The following is a 10,526-nucleotide window of genomic DNA, read 5'->3' as shown; positions in this document are numbered from 1 at the left end:
CTTTAGATAGACAGGATATCAATGCCTCAGAAATCTGCCAACCTTTATGCTTTACACTTCCCTGAAAAACCTGCCAACGCAAACGTCAAACCGGCCATCTCCAAAGATTCTTTAGCCTCCTGCTGTTTAAATCTTTAAGATGGAGAAAGAAAGGTCTAGCATTAAAAAGCCTTCATTATTTTTACTAATAATACCACAAGTTGACAATTATAGTTTAATTTTTCTTCACAATACTTTATGCAATACATTGACTACTACATTATGAAAATGAACATAACTGAAACTTCCTTGTATTTGTACTAATCATTTAGCATTGCGACATTTTAGAGAAGTTATTCCTGCTTTTCAAACGTTTCCTCCCCAATTTACTTACAAATTTACTACAGCTGTAGTATTTTCAAAATTGCAAATAAGATTATGTAAATGAACTACAATTAAGATATCAAAACTATTAGCTGTGGGCCAGTACAGTGATTGTGAATTAAAGTAAGAGTAGGATTTCCTCCCTTATGGCAGAGGGAGTAAAACAGAAAACTCCTTCACTGCCAGATATGTAATCTGGCTGTTTAAAAAAAGCGGGGGGGGAGGGGCTTATTTCCAAGTATTTTTCTCCCACAATGGCATAAGGAAATTGCTGAGCTCCCAAACTCAGCTTTAACATTAGTAAATTTGCTGACTATTTCTAAAGCACAACAGAAGATACTAATTTCTCTATCCCCTTGGCCTCATTCCACCTCAAATAAAAATCCACCTAATGGTTTTACCATGGTATCAAAGGTAGCCTAGTGCATCTTCTTGTGGGAAGCTGGAAATCCAGATATGGGGTTGTGCGCGCGTGCGTGTATAACAATCAGAAGTGATCAACAGCAGTTTTATGAATAACTGCAGTGTCAACTCCCATAGTGAAATACAGTCTTGAGTAACAACTTGAGACAGCACGTTCAGCAATAATATTGTTATTTTTCTGATACTACCAACCTTACAATAGCATATGCCAATGCATATCTGTTCACTTTTGAGTAGGGATGAGAACAATTCCTGTTAGCGTTATACATTTTGGGACACAGCATTTTCTCCAAGGTTTCCAGCAGCATTTCCACTTTCTCTTCCTATATCTCTTTGTTAGCCCTCATCATTTGGGTTTCAAGGAGTTTTAAATCCATGATCTCTCTCCCTGTCCCACCCAAAGCTAACACAAGTTTAGGATTAATTCACCATCCTAAGAGCCAACACTATGGCTTTGTGGCTTAAGCACTAATTATACATAGACTTTTTTTTTTGACCCTCTCTCCATACAGGTAAATTTCAGCCTTCTCACTTTTGTTATTCAAAATTACTTTAGCCAAAACACAACAGCAGGAAGCCCGAGATGAGGACATGTTCATATTAAAAAACAAATCCTGCACTGTTTAATGTGTTCTGCAATATGTTATTCAGTGTTGTTTTCACATTTTGCTTTGATTTTTTGCAAACTGCATCTCATGCTCGGAGTGAAAAAACAATGCTCATCCTTAAACGCTGACAGTTTTAAATTCTCCCCTTCCTCCTTTCTGCCATCAGACATACGAAAGATAAGAGCCTTTCAAAACAACATTCTGGGTGCGGAGGATTGAACAATGCGGGAACTGGTTATGTTGACAGATCATCCCTAAGGTTCTGGGTGTAGAAAGATTATTCTTTATATGTACTGTGCATACACACATATTAAGTCTTACCAGAATATAACGTCTGGTACAAATCTTCAGCCATTTTTGTAGTTCTCTCAGATACTTCTACATGTCACTACATTGCAGAAAGGAAGAAGGCCTTTGGAATCCATTTTCACTAATGCCATTGCAACTTCAAGGTAGAGTCATTTCCCAAGGAAAAAGTTGTTGACCCGCAGTCCTCAGACTCTACAAAAGCATATTGCCTCTCCAAGTCACACGCACACACCACTTATCTGGCTAGTGAATGAAACAAGTTTTTACTTAGCTCTACCTTCCTCAATGTCAGGGTGTATTTCTGCTGTGTCACTTCTGTATTGGCTGCTATATTTGCTGTTGCTGTTAATGTAATAGTAGAAGATATTTTTTCCAGTAAATGTTATAGCTGTAAAGTAGAAGGCAAAACAATGGACATTTTTAGTACCATATCAGATGCTATCCAACAACAGAATATATTTTATTTTGGTGCAAGAGCCTGCTTGCTGTTATATTTATGGATCTGGAAAGTATACAAATTTCAGATTTGAAATGAGGAGCTCCATTTATTTAAACAAATGCGACATCTTAGGACACATTCAAATCATATATATTATAAGAAGATTATAGTTCATATCTATTTAGACATGCATAGCTGAAATCCGGATTTTAAGGAAAAGATTATTTGTATATTAAAAATTTAGATTAAAGTCTTAACCTGTTGTTACCAATGGCAAACTTATTTGGAGGGCTAGACCTGGCCCAAGAAAGGCGACCACAGAATGCCTGTCACAGTTACTGCACCAAGAAAATTAATGAGCATATGGCAGGAGTTAAAACCACACAAAGCCAGGCATGTTAAGGATTCCTGGGTTCCAGACAGTCATTTTAAACTCAAGTCAGAGAATATAGGTCACTTAGTTACATTCAGTGGCGATCTTATTTTCTAACATCTGGCTTTCATTTTACCACAATACAAATAAGAAAATAGAAGACGAAGAGCCAGTGGTTGTTTTGGTGAACAGGACTGGTGTAGAAGGAGTTCAAGTACACAATACAAAGTATCCTGGGTTCACATACATGCACACACGGGCATGCACATATCCAAAGCTGAGCTTCTTTATTCTACAAATAGGAAAATGTATTTTAATAACTACTAACTCATTAAAAGATGTGCAAAACATTGCTACATCAATTAAATGATAACGATAAGCAGCTGGAGAATATCAAGGTTTATTAATCCAAGTTATGCAAATTTACCTTATGAGACAATAGCTCTATTTAAGTGAATATGAAATATGAATGGAGATGTACATTGTGTACCAGATATTTGGAAGCATCCATACACATCTATGTGCCTAATTCTTACATAATTATTATAATTGTGCTAGACAGTAAGTACATATGCAAATGTCTAGTTAACTGTACTCCTACAAGGATGGAAAGCATTCAGTTATGATTCTTAAATGAAAAGTTGGACCTGCCTCGTTTTTGTATGCATACAGCTCTAAGAATGATACTCCCCATTTACAATTCTTTAAATAGCTGTTTAACTGTAAGAATTCAGTTTAATTGCATAAGCCTGCTTTAAGTCAAATAATATGCTATAGAAACAAAAATCCTAGAAAAAAATAAACTGAAAGGTTTACATAGAACTCACAGTGGCCTTTTGAATTAAATATTTTAAATGAGGATTTAACGCTGTTCTACCCCTTGTTTTTATTGACTTACGAGTAGATATGTACTTACCTTTCTTGAATTCTGGTCCAGGTTAAGTGATGTCTAAGTGAGAGGTTTAAGAATATGGGTTTCTATGGCACTTTTGACAAATTTAGCTTTGCTTTAAGTTTGAAGATAATTTGAACACAGATTTTTTTATATTAGATTTGAACGCTGCCCCCTTTTTGTTCATCATGTTACATTGGGCCTGATACTGATCTCACAAGAATTTAACTTGGAAATAATTTTTACTGATGTCAATGATTGTTCAGTGTAAACCTTGAAGATAGAGGCTTTCCCCACCGAATAAAAGCCGTGCTATGAAACAAAATCACCATGAAAACTTGCATTCAGATTAGAATTATTTGCTAATAACAAGCCACAGTAGTTCCTTTTCACTGCTATTTTGCATTAGAACAGCAACACTGTCAGCTCCTTCAACATGTGGTTTAATTCAGGCAACTTGAACATTTCCTTGATGATGCAGAACACAGTAGTGACTCGCATTTCTTCCCATTTACACTGCTTAAGTGACAGGAAACTATTACCTTCCCCTCCACTCCACTCCACTCCCCCTCCCCCAACTGGTCCCCCTCTGCTTTGCCTTCTCTTCCATCTTTCACTTTTATATTACATTCTTCTGCTGCATTTTCTTCCAATTTTTGCCTAATTTTTTCCTTTATAAAAAACTCTTAAAAGGAAGTGATAATGGGAAGAACATATACATATACATATACAATGATCTATGAGGACTTCTGGCTAAGATAAACCTTACCCACCAAGTAAAAACTTTGATGTGGAAAATAGGACACTAGTTAAAATAATGTTTTACATATGTGCGGGTATTATACACGATAAAAAAAACTTGTTCTCCTATGGAAATCTTTTAAAATAATGCACCTAGCTAATACAATATGAATCCTTTTATCACACAAGCCTTATAATCACATATATTCTTTGTATCCTTTTCCATTTCATTTCTATCTATGCAAAAAACATGAACAAAATGCAAAACCCCATATAATTTTAACATTCACATTAGCAAGAGAACAATGTCTAGCAGCTTTGAACTGCTTTTCCATCTGGCACTTCAAGTACTGTTTAGATTAATACCAGCAGGTACAATAGAAGCTGAAATTTTTCTAGGCCAGAGTTTAATGGTGTTCAGTATTTCTCTTCACAAAAAGGATCCATCCACCTGTGGACAAAGCTGCCTGTCTGTTACCATGGCCCTGAATAACATGACTGATGAGCATGTGAATCTGTTTCAAGTAGTAAGAAGGAACACTTATATTCCAGTTAACTACACTGTCTTGTCTTGGTACGAATTATACAAACTGAGATAATCAATAAGGTATTAGACTGCTGAGAACCTATTAGCATGTGGTTAACATGCTAGTGTTCACAGCAGCATTCTGCTGGGTAGAAAGTGGCCTTTGGTATATCACACTTCAATGGTTTAAGTTCAATAATAATAACTCTTGTTTAACAAGATATGAGATTGACTCTTATAAATTAGAAAATTGTTTTCATGATCCATCTAATCTGCTCTATTAATAAAAATACACCAAAGCCTTTTGGCACAAATTCATTTCTCACTTCCAATTTCAAGTGGGCTCTAAATATAAGAAATCATGCCTGCCCAATTAATCACAGCACTGAACATCTTGAATACCTGTGGAGAATAGCAAAACCATTGCTATTAGAAAGTTTAATTTAAACACTTGAGTTAAATTAAGGAGTATTTTAAACACAGCGACTGTTGTCCGGTAACAGGTAAAAATTAATCTCTTTGGCTCACTCCCATTTATTACAGAATGGGAAGGGGTAGGAAGGGTGGGGAGAGAGAAAAAGTAGTTTTCTAGTTTCTTTAGGGCTTTTGTAACTGGCTGATGTTCCTCTTAAACAAATAGCAAGAGAAATAGAGCTCAGCAGTAAACACTAAGATCCAGATTATTTTAAAATTGTCATCCTAGTGGCAAAAGCAAAGTTTTGCATATGGTGTCAATGTGTAAACTGAATTTCTCCACCTTTTTACTATTTCAGTCCAATGCAGACTCAGCAGTCTTTAGAGGAAACAGCTGAATGCAACATATCATGTACATACTGCTCTTCGGGATTGTCATATTGCATCTGTGGAACTGAATGTTTTAAGGACTTGTCAGGTTTAATTGGAGAGTTTGCACAATTCTGGCTTACTGGATACATCACACCACCAAAATGTTTTTCTATTATCACTTTATGCTAGCTTGTACATCTAAATAAAACCATCTGTGAACAAAGCCTGAAGAATTAAACAAACAACTTTAGTAAGTCGACTTAATGTTTCATTTGTATTTTAAACATTATTCCAGCTGTTTTTTGCATTTATTTTTAATTCTCCGTAAGATTGGTGCTTGTGAGACACTGATACCAGTAGCTTTATTCAGGTGTAGCAAGGGCAACTCTGTAGCAGTTATCAGAAAGACAGGTGCTCACAGACAAGGCATTTGTTGTGGGATATATCATTTTATCCTAAAACAAAGTACATATCATACAGATGTCTGTATCGACTTAAAGAAGTTCCCTGGATAACAGGTAATGACTTATTATCCAAAGACACTTGCAGATGTACTTTGCAGTATCCCAGGATTGCCTCACTGAATCAATGCCAGAAAAGTAGCCATTCACAAAAGCCCAATTAGAAGGTCGACTAGCACGCACACCAGTCATTGCGTGTTTTTGTGCCCAGACAAAACGTGTGACTTATCCAGGAACAAATGCAAGGGCTGTTGTTAGCCCATGAGTCTTACTCCTAGGCTTCCCCAGCTTTCATCTCAGGGGCTTTCCAGGATTTCTGCCTGCCCAGAAGGGCTCATAATTCTGCAAGCCATCAGAACATATTCTTTCCTTAGAGGAAATGTCTTCTCAGCCCCAGATCTTCCTTTTGAAAGGCATTCAAGCAACATTCTGGAACAGGGAAGACCTTTGGGGGAGTGGCAGATGCATCTTTCCTCTCTTCCTTGCTAGTGGCTGTGTCCCAACTTTTACTCATGGAAAAATGGGTAAGTTTGACTTGTGAATTATTCATCTATTTCTAAAACATTTCACTGCTTAAAAAGTTTCCTACGAGTTCATACGTCAAATCTGACTGTAGATATTTCTATCATGTTGGAAACATCCTTAGAAATCCCAGACTTTTGGGTCAAGAAAAATGGGCACCAATTTTAATTAAATAAAAATGTATTCAGGACATGGGAAGGACTTTGCATTGCATTTTAAAGTAAGCCAAAATGCCACATTAGGTAGGATCTTTTTTTTTAATTGCCTAATTGTAAGGAAACTAACCAAAAGCAATAATCATTTTACAACCTTAAGGGACCATAGCAAAATGTAGGTGATATATAGGAGATCTATAAAAAGCAGTTGTTACTCAGGTGACTCATTACAGTAACTCCATCACATACAACCCCTTTCTTTTTCTTTTGGAGCCTAACCTTTGGTGTTCAGAAGCCTGACTTGACAGAAGTTTCAGCGCAGGTGATAGATGATTTCTGACCTTTCTGTGATACATGACTTTTTTCAACACACACACACTGCTGGGGATAATCCATCATGTAACAAATCTTTTGAATTGACCCTGGCCTTTCAGAACAAACAAATATTTCTCAGATAATTTTAGGTCCTGAAGCAGCATAGTACTCTGTGTAACTTCAGTACTGTAAAGGTACTTCTTCCACGTTAGGCAATGGGGAAAGTGATATCCTGCAGAAATGCTACAAAATCTTTTTTTTAAACGTCCTTTGTTCCAAACAGAGGGGTTTTAAAAACTTATTTTGCAATAAGATCTGCAATTTGCAAAGGAAGGGATCAAATAAATTTCATGGCCTTCTACATAGAGCTCCCCCGTCCCCCCAAATTGAAGAGGTTTTCTCTGGGTAATTTCAGCTATATGCTGAAACATGCAATTAAGGTGTAGCAGTAAACTCCAGAGCAGTTTGAGCCGAAGTAGACTACTCCCAGGTGCAGCATCTATACGTGTGCCCCAGAAAGCAGCAGTTTGAGATGGGGCACAGTAGGCCTTGGCTAGCAGGTGGACAGGGTCAAGGTCAGTCCCAGGCTCCAGCATCAGATGGCAGAGGGGCTGGCTGGTACATAAGCATGCTGAAAGTGTGGAGCTGTGTGGCTAGGCGGGAGGCAGGAGTTTGGCCCCTGGCTAGCTGGGCTGACTGGTCAGTATCTATATGTGTGCTTAATTGCAGTAAATTACCTTGGTGTAAGATAGCATGCCTTCTTTTATCCTACTGCCTGGACTAACTGGGATCCAGGGGAGGTATCAAAAGAAAGGAGAAAGATATTCATTTTGTGATTTAAGAATTAGCTGGTACCTATGAGAATTAAATCACAACCACCACTGAATCAGATGCCAAATCAGAAAAAAATCCTGTCCAGATAGAGGCAACAGGTGGGTTGGAAGTAAGCCTTTCAGACTGAGATCAGATGGAAAACTTTCCAAATGAATCTTTGATAATTTTTTAAAACCTTTTGAGTGGAGATTGCAAGTTTTATATATAACTTAGTGCATCTCATCCACCTCCATAACTATCAACAGGAATAATCCTTATTCATTGTTAGGTGGCAACACACTGCCCTACAAAATGAGTAATTTAAACTAGAGTTACTTCAACTATTTCTTCAGCTGACTTATATCAATTATTACTATCAGATCTGTGAAGATGATGGGGACCTTCTTTAAATTACAAATATCAAGAAATATTTTTTTCCCCTACTCAGAAATAAAAATGACACTTCCACCAAGTTATCAACATGTGGACTTCTGTAACTTAAGGTAGAGAATTTTGTTCATTCCAGAGCCAAAACTTTGAGGTCTTGAGATTTGAAAGCAGTTTTTGCTCCATAGCTTGTCAGCAGATGTTTCAACTCAAGCCTATCACCAGCAGTTTTTAATACAGTCCCTATTCATTGCGTCTCTGGCATTTACTTAATGCCTGTAAGTGGTAAACTAATATTTAAATGTATGCTGAGTTTACCGAGTGATAGACAGAGTTAAAGAAGACTTTTATACCACTTACTGTAACCACAGTAGGCTTAACACAACTCACTTAGGAAAGACGTTTCTTTTTCAGGTTGCATTCATGCTTTCCAGTGTGTTAACTCTTTTTTTTGCTTTATGTATTAGTATAGATCTCCATATCCTATAGGCAGGCAAAAAAATCAACAAAAGTGGATGTACTTCTGTTAAACTCCTTTCATTTAAATACATAAAAATACAACTTTTCTGCAAAATCTCAGGCAGATCTTTCAGCTGTTGAGAGATCTCATTCATGAATATTTATTCCAGTAAGAGCCACTTCTAAAAGTATTTACTCAAAAATAAAGTCACACACTTGCTGGTGGGTAGGTAAACATGAATAGGCACTATGCATCTTGCAACCGTGAGGAAAATTGTTACATGATAAACGCAAATAGCTTGTTTGTGGTGTTCATAACTAGCCCCAGAAGTCGTATGCAAGTTATTTTGTTGTTGGGAAAATAACATTTTTAGTAAATTAATGGGCTGAAAGTTTACACAAAACTGAGAAAATTACCAATTGTGCCTATGGTAAATATACAGTCCCTTCTTATGCAAGCATGAGAGTTGCAAGTCATTTTCTTGTTACTTGCAGAAACCAAGCAGAATAAGGAGGATAAAGCCCATTATGTTCACGGGAGTTACAGCCTTAATTTATATCAAGAAAATGTATATTACTTCCTCCAAAAATGTAGAGTATCTAATTAACTCACTCTAAATCCTAATCCATCCTAACACAAATACCTCTAATACTTATGGGATTTCTGATACATAGCTACACCTCCCATTCAGTCAGTCCACTTCGGCTGCTATTTTTATTATTTATATCACAGTGCTCCAGTCAGGGATCAGCGCCCCATTGTGCAAGGTGTTGGGGAGGAAAAATGGAGTTTCTACTTTAAAGGGCTTTACTGTCCAGTTACAAATTTATTCAGAAAAATATCTCCTGTGAGCAGCAAGTTATAAGCAGGTTGGCTTACAACATTCACAGTTTGTGAATATAAGGAAATAGTTTTCCCCATTAAAATGTTTGATATATACAATATGCCACCTTGCTGTGTTATTACAGCACAGAAAGCTGTGTCTAAACTGATAACAACTTTCTAAGTTAAGAGTATTTATACAGTACTGCTCATTTTTACAGCAAGCTATTTTTCCCCCTTAAATGTGTCATTACTGAAAATGTTCCCAGCACAGGAAAGCATCATTGGTTTATACGGTGATTTTTTTTTTTACTAAAATTGTGATATTAATGAAAGAAATTGCTTACTATGTTCTGGATGAGTGGGTAAATCAAGTTTACTTTTCTTTAACTTATCAGTAACTCAGTGTATTTATAATTTTTTAGTCATGCCACTCAGAATCATTAGGAGACTACTTTATATATGTAAATACATGCCTGCATTGTGGCGTTGTAAAATATAGTCGGCCTTACAGCTTTATTGAATCTTTTGCTTAAGAGCAGCAACAACAAAAACCTTAGCAAAACTATGATGGAGCATCTATACCCCTTGAAAAAAACCAAACAAACTACATCAATTCAAAGTAAAAAACTAAGTAAATCAGAATATGGATTTTACACCCCAGTATTGCCTAACAAAGGAAACCATGTCATTTTGAACACACAAGCAAAGAGAACCTAGACAGACATCAGGAAATAGACCTTTTAGATTAGGGAAAGAGATTACACATAAGCCAGTATAAGTGATCAGAAACTGGTCTAAAACTGTAACAGAACAGAAGTCAGCACACACAGACCAATTTAAAAAAGGCAGAATCTGGTTTAAAATAGACCTGGGTGGATGTACTATCAGATTGAATCACTTTTGGTTAGACTGGTCTATTGCACTTCTCTTGCAAATTCTGCCTCCCCCACACCTCCTTCCCAACAAGTCAGGTTGCAGCCCCCCCAGTATGCTTTGTGCCCCCCTGCTAACCCTCCCTCTTAGAACAGACAGACTAGCCTCTGCCCTAGCTCATATGCTCTGGGTTATCACAGAGATGATGCAATAAAGCCTTTGCTTCCCAGCCTGGCCAGTGGCAATGGAGGGCAG

This window comes from Gavialis gangeticus, unplaced genomic scaffold (genome assembly GCF_001723915.1).
Source record: "Gavialis gangeticus isolate Ggan-Ray unplaced genomic scaffold, GavGan_comp1, whole genome shotgun sequence".
Classification (NCBI taxonomy): Eukaryota; Metazoa; Chordata; order Crocodylia; family Gavialidae; genus Gavialis; species Gavialis gangeticus.
Note: the sequence above shows the minus strand (reverse complement) of the source record.